Source organism: Bombina bombina, chromosome 5 (genome assembly GCF_027579735.1).
Source record: "Bombina bombina isolate aBomBom1 chromosome 5, aBomBom1.pri, whole genome shotgun sequence".
NCBI lineage: Eukaryota > Metazoa > Chordata > Amphibia > Anura > Bombinatoridae > Bombina > Bombina bombina.
In genome coordinates this window covers 244,367,470-244,382,461 of record NC_069503.1, presented here as the reverse complement: position 1 = coordinate 244,382,461, position 14,992 = coordinate 244,367,470, and positions in this window count along the sequence as shown.

The window sequence follows — 14,992 nt, the reverse complement described above, 5'->3', positions numbered from 1 at the left end:
AAAAGATAACAAGAGACTAAAGAAAATTTGATAATGGAAGTAAATTGGAAAGTCGTTTAAAATTGTATGCTGTATCTGAATCATGAAATAACATTTTTGAGTTTAAGGCAAGTTATTATTTTCAAGTGTTCCAAAACCCCCAACACAAGAGCAAACTCAGACATAAAGATGATAAATTAGTGGACAATAAGACTTTAAACAAAATACATTAACACATGGCCATACATATAATTATAATGAGATTTCTAATTTACATTTGATATATTTTTCAATAGTATAATTTTAATAAAGAATATATATATACATAAATATCCTATTTTCTAAAGAATAGATTTTATTTTGTATGTGTTATTATAGAGAGACAAAAATAGCAACGTAGAGAAATATTTCTATGACTATCACTTACATCAAGCTTTTTACCTACAAAAGGTGCTTGATGGATATCCCAGCATGTAATCTATCATGTAATATACAGGGAAAACACTGAATTTCCTTTGTACCCTAAATAGGGTCAGCACATTTTTGTGTTCCCCTTGGCCTCTAAGACGCACAATCAGTATGCACTATTAACAATATATGATATAAGTTTTTGTTTAGAAAAGAATGTGTTGTTATTGTTTTCTATGATGTTAATTGGTTAGTATATAGCATATATACTATATAGCAGTGCTAACGCATGCTATTCTATTGTATTGTAAGATAATTTCATATACTGCACGCAAACTATAAGACAGTGAGAAAGACTTTTTGCATTTCATTTTGTGCGTCTTCACCTTAGTCTGTGGTCTGCTGCAAAAATGCTATTTAACTCTAGCTACAATTACTTATTTTTATACATATAGCAAATAATAATATGAGAACGTAAAGAATTCAGTTAAAAGATTTAAAATGTTTTGAAAGAAGTTGTATGTTCTACAATAAGCAACACAATTATAAAAATATGCCAGATTAAAAATTTGACAACAAAACTACTGCACACAAATTGATTATAGCAGAAAAGTATCTTAATAATGTAAGAGATAGACAACCAATTAAACATATTTAAGAAGCTAATCTGTGTCCCTGTTAATGCATTGGTTATTTTAATATATTATATGTTATCTATATCTTATGTTTATTTGCATTGGTAATGTTTATATAATTGTGTTCTTAGATTGTGTATATTTTTTTTGAGTATAGATGTATAAAAGTTAATTGATCAAGAGAACAAAAAGGGTTTGCTTCAATATCAATATTTTTACAGCAGAAATCCTTTCTACGGGAACATTATGGCAATCTGTACTTTTATACTAAATTGATATCCATATAAATATTCTGATATCTTCTGTTTGTAACTTTAACCAGGTTTTTAGTATTTGCTTTTACGTATTAATATAACTCAAATACAAATGTTGCAGAATATATTCTGGTTGCTAAAGCAAATCCATTGAATTATTTATCTAATTATTTATTTTCAGACCATTTATTTTAAAAGTCCAAAGCTGGGCTTAGCAGTTGAATGCCTCTAATTTCAGTTGATTGCAGCTAATTTAGCTATTGTATTGTACTCTGTACAGAGTCTACTGCAGTCGAATGATTAGACGTCCTTTCTCTTTAATATCACACAGCTTCTCCCCCAACAGCAGGGTATAAATATGAGGATGTAATAGCCAGGAAAAATACCATACATAAGTTCTTACAATACACAAAAGCATAACCCCTAATTTATATTCTTTGCCAAGTACTCTTGGTTCCTTGAAGTGCATGAGCAAAATTAACATTAACTACATTAAAACAATTTGAGCCATTACTATTATTACACAAGAGTAGAATTGCGTTCTGTAAGCTGGACTTTCTGTATAGTGTGGACTGGGAATATATTTTTTTTGCAGCCAGGATAATAACATTATTTATGTAAGCTTTTCATAAACAGAAGCCATAAGCCCATGTACATTTTCCATTTCTGTATTGATATGATAGTTATGTCAGATTTATTCCCTAGAAAATATTAACCGCATGTAACGGTCCCATAGTAAATATTACATTTTTTTAAAACAATTATTTCATTGTTTTTGTCTTAAGTATTATCTTAGCTAATCAAAGCAAAATGAGCGCAGTGAATGATGTTGTTTTTTAATAAACATACACGGTGTTGATTCTGTGTCATACAGATGTGAATTAAAACAAGGAAATTAATGTGTCTGTAACTGTTTTGCCTTAATGTCTTGTCACCTCAGATTGAGGTTGTGTACATTGTTGCAGTTCAACATGTGTTGCTGTATAAGTTTGTACAATATATTATTGATATGTATTTTTTCTGTGTAATAGTAATTCAGTGTTGTTATTGTGAACACTGCTTAGCCAAATCTTGGTCTGGTATATTTTCTTAAGAGAACAGCACAATCTCAAAATCCTTTTAGCTGAATGATAAGGATATAGTTATTTTTATGTGGACTTAAGCATAGCCATTTAATGTGGACATGAGCTCAGCCATTTAACTAGACAGAATGCATAATTTAACACTTAAACTGCCTAAGAGAACTGACTGTAGTAGCAGCTCTCTTTGGTAGCAAGGAGTTAATATGTTGATAATGGTTATGATGATCGTTTCACTATTATGATTATTCATATTATTTGTAATGTCTAAAGAGTGTATTTACGGGTCTTTGTTACTATGGAAGTGTTGTTTATTAAAGAAGTATCTGCTCTTCCTGCCATAGGAAGACAGTTGCTTCTTTTTACCAAATATATACCTTATAGTACTGTATTTTTATCAATGTTGTATCTCTGAAACTTAATAAAGATGTACAGATATAAAACATGTAGATGTATTGTTTTATTAAATGGGTGTTTTGATTAAATGTATAAATGAGACATTTGGTATATATTAGTATAATATATGTAATAACTAAAATCAGGTAACATTTTTATGTTCTCTTAAGTTCTTCTATATAAACATTTTTTTGTGACTAGAATGTCCCTTTAATTAATAATGATTTTCGTACAGAAAAAAAACATTGTATTTATGTATTGTATGTATACAGTATCTCACAAAAGTGAGTACACCCCTCACATTTTTGAAAATATTTTATTATATCTTTTCATGTAACACTGAAGAAATTACACTTTGCTACAATGTAAAGTAGTGAGTGTACAGCCTGTAAAACAGTGTAAATTTGCTGTCCCCTCAAAATAACTCAACACACAGCCATTAACGTCTAAACCATTGGCAACAAAAGTGAGTACACCCCTAAGTGGAAATGTCCAAATTGGGCCCAAAGTGTTAATATTTTGTGTGGCCACCATTATTTTCCAGCACTGCCTTAACCCTCTTGGGCATGGAGTTCACCAGAGCTTCACAGGTTGCCACTGGAGTCCTCAGGATGCCCCACAGATGCTCAATAGGGTACAGGTCTGGAGACTTGCTTGGTCAGTCCATTACCTTTACCCTCAACTTCTTTAGCAAGGCAGTGTTCATCTTGGAGGTGTGTTTAGGGTCGTTATCATGTTGAAATACTGCCCTGCGGCCCAGTCTCCGAAGGGAGGGGATCATGCTCTGCTTCAGTATGCCACAGTACATGTTGGCATTCATGGTTCCCTCAATGAACTGTAGCTCCCTAGTGCCGGCAGCACTCGTGTAGGCCCAGACCATGACACACCCACCACCATGCTTGACTGTAGGCAAGACACACTTGTCTTTGTACTCCACCTGGTTGGGACCACATATGCTTGACACCATCTCAACTAAATAAGTTTATCTTGGTCTCATCGGACCACAGGACATGGTTCCAGTAATCCATATCCTTAGTCTGCTTCTCTTCAGCAAACTGTTTGCAGGCTTTCTTGTGCATCATCTTTAAAAGAGGCTTCCTTCTGGGACGACAGCCATGCAGACCAATTGGATGCAGTGTGCGGCGTATGGTCTGAGCACTGACAGGCTGAGCGCCCACCCCTTCAACCTCTGCAGCATACATCTATTTCCCAAAGACAACTTCTGGATATGACGCTGAGCACGTGCACTCAACTTCTTTGGTCGACCATGGCGAGGCCTGTTCTGAGTGGAACCTGTCCCATGAAACCGCTGTATGGTCTTGCCCACCATGCTGCAGCTCAGTTTCAGGGTCTTGGAAACCTTCTTATAGCCTAGGCCCTCTTTATGTAGAACAACAATTCTTTTTTTCAGATCCTCAGAGAGTTCTTTGCCATGAGGTGCCATGTTGAACTTCCAGTGACCAGTATAGGAGAGTGTGAGAGCGATAACACCAAATTTAACACACCTGCTCCCCATTCACACCTGAGACCTTGTAACACTAACGAGTCACATGACATGGGGGGAGGGAAAATGGCTAATTGGGCTCAATTTGGACATTTCCACTTAGGGGCTGTTTCATTGGGCTTAAAATTAAATAAATTTATATTTTTATTATAAAAATAACTTTTATATTGACTAGACCACTGGTTTTCAAACCTCTCCTCACACCCCCCTTACAGCCCAGATTTTGAGGATTTCCAAACTAGAGCACAGGTTAAACAATCAGCTGATTAGTAAACATAGTTATTTAACCTGCTCTCACCCAAGGTAATCCTGGCTTGTTGGGGAGGCCTGAGGACAGGTTTGAAAACAAGTGGACTAGACTATCCCTTTAATGAATAATAATTGTCAATGGAAACAATATGATGGTTGGCAAAATAATAACAATAATTATGTTATTCTCTATAACACTTCAGCTTTAAAACTATATATATATATAGAAAACAAATGTAGAAAGCACTCTCCAGATCTTTTAAAATAGTAAACAGATTTATTTCATGACAGTGACGTTTTCAAGGATATTATCCCCTTCTTTGTTTTCTGTATTGCACTTTTTAATGCACCCTGGGCAGCTGTCATTTGAAAAAAAGTGAGTGCAGAGCCCTCAGGAGGAAGATTATATATATATATATATATATATATATATATATATATATATACACACAGTATACATATACGTTGATTGGAGTAGCTGTGTTAGTCCAGAGATTTAGATATCAAAATAACAAGAGTATCACATTGAGTAATGATACTTTCTTTGTATTGGACGTACTATACATTTATAAGATGACAAGCTTTTCGGAAGAGTTCCTTCCTTTCTCAAGTCTGAAGCAATACTGACCAATTCAATGGAATTTACAGATTATATCTTATATAGCTAATAGCTAAAAAGACAGAAAGATGTCTGAGTGCAGGGAGAGGAGGAGTTGTCGTAAAAATCATGAGGGGGGCTTAGGTGATAGAGCAGACAGTGTCCAGTGTAGGAGAACAGACAGGGGGAAATATATAGCTTTACATATAACTTTATGTCAGTACATGCTCTATGCAAAGCTATATATTTCCCCTGCCTGTTCTCCTACACTGGACAATGTCTGCCTCTGTCACCTAAGCCCCCTCTAGATTTTTACAACACCTCCTCCTCTCCCTGCACTCAGACCTCTGTGATACTCTCTGTCTTTTTAGCTATTCCTTGTGTTTTAAGATATAATCTGTAAATTCCATTGAATTTGCCAGTATTGCCTCAGACTTGAGAAAGGAAAGAACTCTTCCAAAAGCTTGTCATCTTATAAATGTATAGTTAGTCCAATAAAAAAAAGTATCATTGCTCAATGCAATACTCTTGTTATTTTGATCTCAATCTCTCTCTCTCTCTCTCTCTCTCTCTCTCTCTCTCTCTCTCTCTCTCTCTCTCATAAAATGCTAACTAGCTCATATTTTCTAATTTTCTTTAATCTTTTTAAGATATATTTGAAAAAAAAATTATACATTAAGAAATTAATATTTATGATTCTCTTATATGTATTTGATACAGTGCACTAAAAATTGTATAGTATGCCAATCAAACATCTATGTTTTACATTGCATGTAATATTTATGAGTAAATTATCAATTATTTATGTTAACATTTAAATATTCCTTTATAAAAGTTGTGGAAAGGTATAAAAAAAATAGCTATAGTACATCCTGAAGACCTGCTATATTAGAGTGTATGGTTTAACAATCATTGGCTTTCACCACAAGATGGCGCTAATATAAATGATATGTTATCTAATAGTGACAGTTACAAAGGATAAATGAAATAAAACTAATAAAGATTTTCTTATGCATTTGATCTATTTTTGGGGAGTTTACACCACACAGGTTTCAATTGTGCAAAGACAGTCAGGTTTAATTTGTGCATAACAATATTCAAATACATTTAAAATGTATAAACAAACAGTGGCTTACTTGTGCTTCACTAACAAAGCAAATAATCTGCTGCCCCCAACCACAATTTTAAAGAAATATGAAAATTGATTATTTATTTTTTCTTTACTGTTAGAAACACAGAGAAGAGTCAATTTATGTAGATAAGCAATTAACACCTTTTGTCAGTCAGGTATAAAACAATAATCACCATCTATATGAATCAGATACAGAGAATTGATCATCCCTTCTGTTAACCAAATATATATTTTCTAGGACTTGACCCCTGTAGCTGACATAGTATAAATATTTGTTACATAATTAATTGTTATATATATATATCACATACATTTCCCGCATCGAGTAATTAACAGCAGTAGTTACATTATCAACATTTTACTATTGCTTTGGACAATATAAATTGAGAGAAGGGTGAGCATAATAGGCAGATTAAATGTCTAATGCAGACATGTGCAGATGTAAACAATACATAACACAGGTTACTGCATGTGACTAATGTAAGTTGATTGGTAGGGATCCTAGAAGTGAAAAATATGGTCCCTAAGTAAGGTATAAGATAAACTCAATACTGCAAAGAGTTATTTAATATACAGTCAAAGTTATCTTTTATTTGATGTGAGGAGGAAATTAAAAAGTTTTGTTATATATATATATATATATATATATATATATATATATATATATTGTTTGTTGTTGTAAGCATTGTGTTTCCAAACAAGGAATGTGATGTCATTTGGCACCATTTTGGCACAAGGTTAGGGATTAAAGGGACAGTCAAGTCAAAATGAAACTTTCATGATACAGATGGGCTAAACCTAGGTAGCCCTTGATGGCCGCATCTTATCTCAGTGCATTTTGAGAGTTTTTCACAGCTAGACAGCGCTAGTTCATGTGAGTCATATAGGTAAAGTGCCCACTCCCATGGAGTTATGCTTAAGTCAGCACTGATTGGCTAAACTGCATGTCTTTCAAAAGCACTGAGATAAGGGGGCAGTCTGCAGAGGCTTAGATAAAAGGTAATCATAGAGGTAAAAAAGTGTTTTAGGATAACCATGTTGGTTATGCAAAACTGGGGAATCTATACTATAATCGTGTTTGTAACGCTTCCATCGTTGTCGTCAGCTGTGCATTCATCCTCAAAGAAATGTTGGCTGCGTGAGGCAGCCAAAAGAATGTTGGCTGTGCATGCAGCCAAAAGAATCCATCTTCAAAGGGCCTTTTGTAGGGCATTGCCCTAAGTTAAACAACACTTTTACATTTAAAAAATACTAAATCCCTCCTAACAGTAAAACCTCCCACCCACCAACCCCCCCCCCCCCCCAAAAAAAAATAACACTTAAAAAACCTAAAATACCCATTGCCCCTAAAGGGGCATTTGTATGGGCATTCAGCTCTTTTACTGTCCTTAAAAGGGCAATCAGCTCTTTTCCAGCTCATTAAATCCCTAATCTTAAAAAGACTAAGGGCTCGATGATATAATCTTCGCCAGCTCAAACTTATTTTTTCTTGCCGACTCTCGCAGGTTTCCCCCCGGTGCAATGATCGTAAAAAAGGGGCAGTCCCTGCGAGTGGCGAGATGGCTCCTATTAAAAGTATTGGAGCTCGCTGGTTAGGTAAATTTCGCCCCTTAGTGCGAAGTTAGCAGGGAACAGGGGGAGCACTTTAAAATTAAAATCCTGCAGCCAATATAACTCACATTACGCTGCTTTCTGCATATAGCATCTTACATTCGCTTATATTTTAGTATGCATTTGTTTTTCTATTGGGGTTATAAGTGTTCGTATTGTTTTGAGAAAAGCTTGCCACCTTTCAGTTGTCGAGAAAAACTGTGAGATTTGCAGTGCTAAAATCTTTATAGAATTACGCTGGGATTACAGAGACATTTTCATATACGCCCATGGAACGCCTATGTTCAGCCCATTTTACAAAAAAAAAAAAAATTACGCTTTGCATTTTGTATTTATAAGTTCATATTTCTGTGTGATTTTTGCACATCCAGTGTACTACAACTATGATTTATGCTGTGCATATTTAATTTGATTTATTCCTGTGTAAATTACATACTAATTTTACTTTTTTGTTCACATACGATTTTTGGTGAAGAATTTTGTTACGATTTTTGATGCACCTTAACAATACAATTTTTCCATGCTTATTCAAATATTTGTTTTGTACAATGTTGAAAATATGAATTTTGTTGTGCACATTTTATATGAAAATGCAGTATACGCCCCTTAGCGAGACACCCTGTTTTCAGGGTAAAAAATGGCTTTAGATCATTCCACCAGGGAAATAGAAGGACTGGCAAGCATTCATTAATAATCTCGCCAGCCCAGAGAGCTTTCAATCATGGAGCCCTAAGACTAAGCCCTAAGTAGGTACTCACCGTTCCTGAAGTTCGGCGGAGAAGATCTTCTTCCAGGCGGCTCCATCATCTTCTATCTTCATGCGGAGCAAGGTGGTGCGGAACGGAGGTGGCGCGGAGGTGCGGAGCTGGCTTCCCCGATGCGTGGATCCTCAGCGGCGGTGGTTCTCAGAAGCATGGAGGCTTCTTTTCATGTAATCGTCTGTCGCACACTGAATATTGAATGCGAGGTTCCCCATATTTATTTCTATTGGCTGAAATTTTGAAATCAGTCAATAGGATGAAAGCTACTGAAATTGTATTGGCTGATTTGAACAGCCAATAGGATTTCAGTAGCTCTAATTCTATTGGCTGATTTCAAAATTTCATCCAATAGGAATGCAAGGTACCCCAAATTGATTCCGGTACCTTGCATTCAATCTTTAGTATACGATGGACATCGTATGAAGAGGAGCCTCCATGCCGCCACCGAGGACTGCCGTCATTGAGGACCACCGCTGAGGATCCACGCGTCGGGGAAGACAGCTCCGCATCTCCGCTCTGCGCCTCTGGAGAGGACCGCAGCTGAGAATCCACAGCTCCGCACCCCCGCTCCGTGACGCCTTCGGATGAAGATAGAAGATGATGGAGCTGCCTTGAAGAAGACCTTATCCGCCGGACTTCAGGAACGGTGACTACTTAATTTTTATTTTTAAGATTAGAGATTTAATGTGCTGGAAAAGAGCTGATTGTCCTTATAAGGGCAGTAAAAGAGCTAAATGCCATTTTAAGGGCAATGCCCATACAAATGCCTCTTTAGAGGGAATAGTAGTTTAGGGTTTTTTAGTGTTAGTTTTTTGTTTTTTTTTGGGAGGTTTGGTGGGTGGTTTTTTTTTTTACTGTTTGGGGGATTTAGTAATTTTTAAATGTAAAAGAGCTGTTTAACTTATGGCAATGCCCTTCAAAAGCCATTTTAAGGGCTATTGGAAGTTAAGTATTAGATAAGGGGGTGTTTTTATTTTGGGGGGATTTTTTATTTTTATAGGGGTATTAGATTAGGTTTTACATTTTTTATTTTGGATAGCTTTGTTTATTTTTTTCTGTAATTTTACATTTTTTATTTTTTGGATTTTTTTTTTTTTAAATAGATTGCCCTCTGGGTAGGCTTATCGCCTAGTTTATATTAAAGGGATTATCTATCTTTTTAAATAATAAAAATTGTGTGTAGACTGACCCTTTAAGGTTTAAAACATGGGTATTTGGGATTTTTTTGTCTATGTTTATTGATATGCACTAGGAAAGTGTGTTTTAGTCTTGACAAAGGCTTCTGTAGAAATATATATGTGATAGAAATTGTTAATGATTCCACAGGCAAAAAATGAATCAAGCAGATAAATCATAAGTTCATATTTAAGTGCAAGGTGCACTATCATTGCTTATATTACAAGTAGCGAATTATATGTTGCGCTCAAACATAATACATAATAGCACAGGAAAAGTTAGCATGTAAAGTGTTAAAGGGATATATAACCCAATTTTTTTTCTTTCATGATTCAGATAGAGCATGCAATTTTAAGCAACTTTCTAATTTTCTTCTATTTTTTCTTTGGTCTCTTGGTATCTTTATTTTAAAAACTGGAATGTAAGATTAGGTGCCGGCATATTTTTGATTCAGCACCTGGGTAGAGCTTGCTGATTGGTGGCTTAATGTAACTTTAGGACTTTAATATATACATAACAAAAAACATATATAATATTTTGTTTAAATAAATTATGATGATACATACTTAATATGTTTTATGGATATATCTGGTGAATTTTACTATAACCTGCTTTGGATGAATTTGTGGATGGACATCTCATAAGCTGCTGAAACGTTGGCTACTGATTGACTGGGGGATACAAGTAACTGGGAGACTGGGAGGTACCAGGCAGATGCTACAGAACCAGAGGTACTTTCTGTTTGTAAGTTGTGCTTTCTTATTACATCTTTACATATGTGACTGTATTATTATCGTTTTTGCAGTTACTGTTCAACTTTTCTAGATTTACTCATTGTCCATGTGCTACTTTCTCTAATCTTCTCCTGTTTTAAAATAGTTTTTTGCATTTTTTTGCAAAGGGTACTTGACTCTTAGAAATCAAACCTGAGTGTTTTTCATCATATAGCAGGTTTATCTCTTCAACATTATTTAACTATCACAAAATGGTGCCTCTTTTAATAACACAAACAGAGATTTAGGATTCAACCAGGGAACCAAACATAACTGAGTAGATTGTTATATTTTTAGAAGTCACCTGAGAACTTCCTCTTTATCCTAAAAGCTAAAAGAGCATGCAGTTTTAGTAAAGGTACTTAAAAACAAAACACCTGTGTGTATAAAAACGGGTGTGGGTAAAAGCCGGATCTTGCCGGATCCTACCGAATCAATGCCTAATTTAGACAAATAGACACAAATTTAAGAGTTTTCCACACAAACACATCCAGGCACTTCTGGATTCAACAACATTTTACTGCAAAACATTTGGGTCCTTTCAAAACCAGCACTTTTTTTTACAGAAAAAACGCTGGATCCTACCGGATCCATGCCTAATTTAGACAGATAGACACAAATTTAAGTGTTTTCCACACAAACACATCCAGACACTTCTGGATCCAACAACATTTTGCTGCAAAACATTAGGGTCCTTATAGAACCAGCACTTTTTTTTACAGAAAAACAGCCGGATCCTACCGCATCCATGCCTAATTTAGACAGAAAGACACAAATTTAAGTGTTTTCCACACAAACACATCCAGACACTTCTGTATCCAACAACATTTTACTGCAAAAAATCTGGGTCCTTTTAGAACCAGCACTTTTTTTTACAGAAAAACAGCCGGATCCTACCGGATTCATGCCTAATTTAGACAGATACACACACATTTAAGTGTTTTCCACACAAACACATCCAGAAACTTCTGAATCCAACAACATTTTACTCAAAAACTTTTGGGTCCTTTCAGAGCCAACACTTTTTTACAGAAAAACAGTCGGATCCTGCTGGATCCATGCCTAATTTAGACAGATACACGCAAATTTAACGGCTAGATTTAGAGTTTTGCGGCCAAAGGGGTGCGTTAGCTATGCGTGTTTTTTTCCCCTGCACCTTTTAAATAACGCTGGTATTTAGAGTTCTCTGAAGGGCTGTGTTAGGCTCCAAAAAGGGAGCGTACAAGCATATTTACCGCCACTTCAACTCTCAATACCAGCGTTGCTTACGGTAGCGGCTAGCTGGAAAAACGTGCTCGTGCACGATTCCCCCATAGGAAACAATGGGGCAGTTTGGGCTGAGAAAAAACACCTGCAAAAAACCAGCGTTCAGCTCCTAACGCAGCCCCATTGTTTCCTATGGGGAAACAGTTTCTAAGTCTGCACCTAACACTCTAACATGTACCCTGAGTCTAAACATCCCTAACCTTACACTTATTAACCCCTAATCTGCCGCTCAGTCAATCAGATTTAGCTCGCATTCTATTGGCTGATTGGAACAGCCAATAGAATGCAAGCTCAATCTGATTCGCTGATTGGATCAGCCAATCCGATTGAACTTGAATCTGATTGGCATGCCCCGCAAAAAGCCCTTTTAAGGGCTGGTAAGGTAATAGAGCTGTTAACTTTTTATTTTAGAATAGTGTAGGGCATTTTTTATTTTGGGGTGCTTTGTTATTTTTTTAGGGCATGCCCCGCAAAAAGCCCTTTTAAGGGCTGGTAAGGTAATAGAGCTGTTAACTTTTTATTTTAGAATAGTGTAGGACATTTTTTATTTTGGGGGGCTTTGTTATTTTTTTAGGGGGCTTAGAGTAGGTTTAATTAGATTAAAATTCTTGTAATCTTTTTTTTTGTAATTTAGTGGGGTTTTTTTTTGTAATTTAGTTTAGTTGATTTAATTGTAGGTAATTGTAGGTAGTTTAGTTAATTAATTAATTTATTGATAGTGTAGTGTTAGGTTTAATTGTAACTTAGGTTAGGATTTATTTTACAGGTAATTTTGTAATTATTTTAACTAGGTAGCTATTAAATAGTAAATAACTATTTAATAGCTATTGTACCTAGTTAAAATAAATACAAAGTTGCCTGTAAAATAAATATAAATCCTAAAATAGCTACAATGTAATTATTATTTATATTGTAGCTATATTAGGGTTTATTTTACAGGTAAGTATTTAGCTTTAAATAGGATTATTTTTTTTAATAAGATTTAATTTATTTTGTTAGATAAAAATTATATTTAACTTAGGGGGGTGTTAGGGCTAGGGTTAGACTTAGCTTTAGGGGTTAATACATTTATTAGAGTAGCGGCGAGGTCCGGTCGGCAGATTAGGGGTTAATACTTGAAGTTAGGTGTAGCAGATGTTAGGGAGGGAAGATTAGGGGTTAACACTATTTATTATAGGGTTTGCAAGGCGGGAGTGAGGCGGTTTAGGGGTTAATACATTTATTATAGTGGCGGCGAGGTCCGGTCGGCAGATTAGGGGTTAATAAATATTATGTAGGTGTCGGCGATGTTAGGGGCAGCAGATTAGTGGTTCATATGGATAATGTAGGTGGCGGCGGTGTGCAGTCGGCAGATTAGGGCTTAAAAAAATGTATTTGAGTTGCGGCGATGTGGGGGGCCTTGGTTTAGGGGTACATAGGTAGTTTATGGGTTTTAGTGTACTTTAGAGCACAGTAGTTAAGAGCTTTATGAACCGGCGTTAGCCCAGAAAGTTCTTAACTCCTGACTTTTTTCTGCGGCTGGAGTCTTGTCGGTAGAGGGTCTACCGCTCACTTCAGCCAAGACTCTAAATACCGGCGTTAGGAAGATCCCATTGAAAAGATAGGATACGCAATTGGCGTAAGGGGATCTGTGGTAAGGAAAAGTCGCGGCTGGAAAGTGAGCGTTAGACCCTTTCCTGGCTGACTCTAAATACCAGCGGGCGGTAAAAAGCAGCGTTAGGACCCCTTAGGGGTCCTAACGCTGGTTTTGATGGCTAACGCAGAACTCTAAATCTAGGCACTTGTGTTTTCCACACAAACACATCCAGACACTTCCGTATCTAACAACATTTTACTGCAAAATATTTGGGTCCTTTCAAAACCAGCACTTTTTTACAGAAAGACAGCCGGATCCTGCCGCATCCATGCCTAATTTAGACAAATGCACACAAATTTAAGTTTTTTCCACACAAACATATCCAGACACTTCTGGATCCAACAACATTTTTCTGTAAAACATTTGGGTCCTTTCAGAACCAGCACTTTTTTACAGAAAAACAGCCGAATCCTACTGGATCCTTGCCTAATTTAGACAAATACACACAAATTTAAGTGTTTTCCCCACAAACACATCCAGACACTTCTGTATCTAACAACATTTTACTCAAAAAGATTTGGGTCCTTTCAGAACCAGCACTTTTTTACAGAAAAACAGTGGGATCCTGCCGGATCCATGCCTAATTTAGACAGATACACATAAATTTAAGTGTTTTCCACAGAAACACATCCATACACTTCTGTATCCAACAACATTTTAGTGCAAAACATTTGGGTCCTTTCAGAGCCAGCACTTTTTCACAGAAAGACAACCGGATCCTGCCCCATCCATGCCTAATTTAGACAAATACACACAAATTTTACTGTTTTCCACACAAACACATTTAGATACTTCTGTATCCAACAACATTTTACTGCAAAACATTTGGGTCCTTTCAGAACCAGCACTTTTTTACAGAAAAACAGGCGGATCCTGCTGGATCCATGCCTAAATTAGACAGATACACACACATTTAAGTGTTTTCCACACAAACACATCCAGACAATTCTGGATCCAACAACATTTTACTCAAAAACATTAGGGTCCTTTCTGAACCAACACTTTTTTACAGAAAAACAGCCAGATCCTGCTGGATCCATGTCCAATTTAGACAGATACACACAAATGTAAGTATTTTCCACACAAATAACTCCAGATACTTCTGGATCCATCACTATTTTACGCAAAACCATTTGGGTCCTTTCAGAACAAACACATTTTTTTTACACAAAAATAATCTTATCCTGCCATATCCATGTCTTATTTAGACAGCTATACACAAATTTAATTTTTTTCCACACAAACACATCCATCTAGGTCCTTTCAGAATCAACAGGACCCAATGTTTTTGAGTAAAATGTTGTTGGATACATAAGTGTCTGGATGTGTTTGTGTGGAAAACACAAAAATTTGTGTGTATTTGTCTAAATTAGGCATGGATCCGGCAGGATCCGGCTGTTTTTCTGTAAAAAAAAAAAAAGTGTTTGTTCTGAATGGACCCAAATGTTTTTGTGTAAAATATCTATAGATCCAAAAGTGTCTGAATGTGTTTGTGGGAAAAACACTTAAATGTGTGTGTATCTGTAGAAATTAGG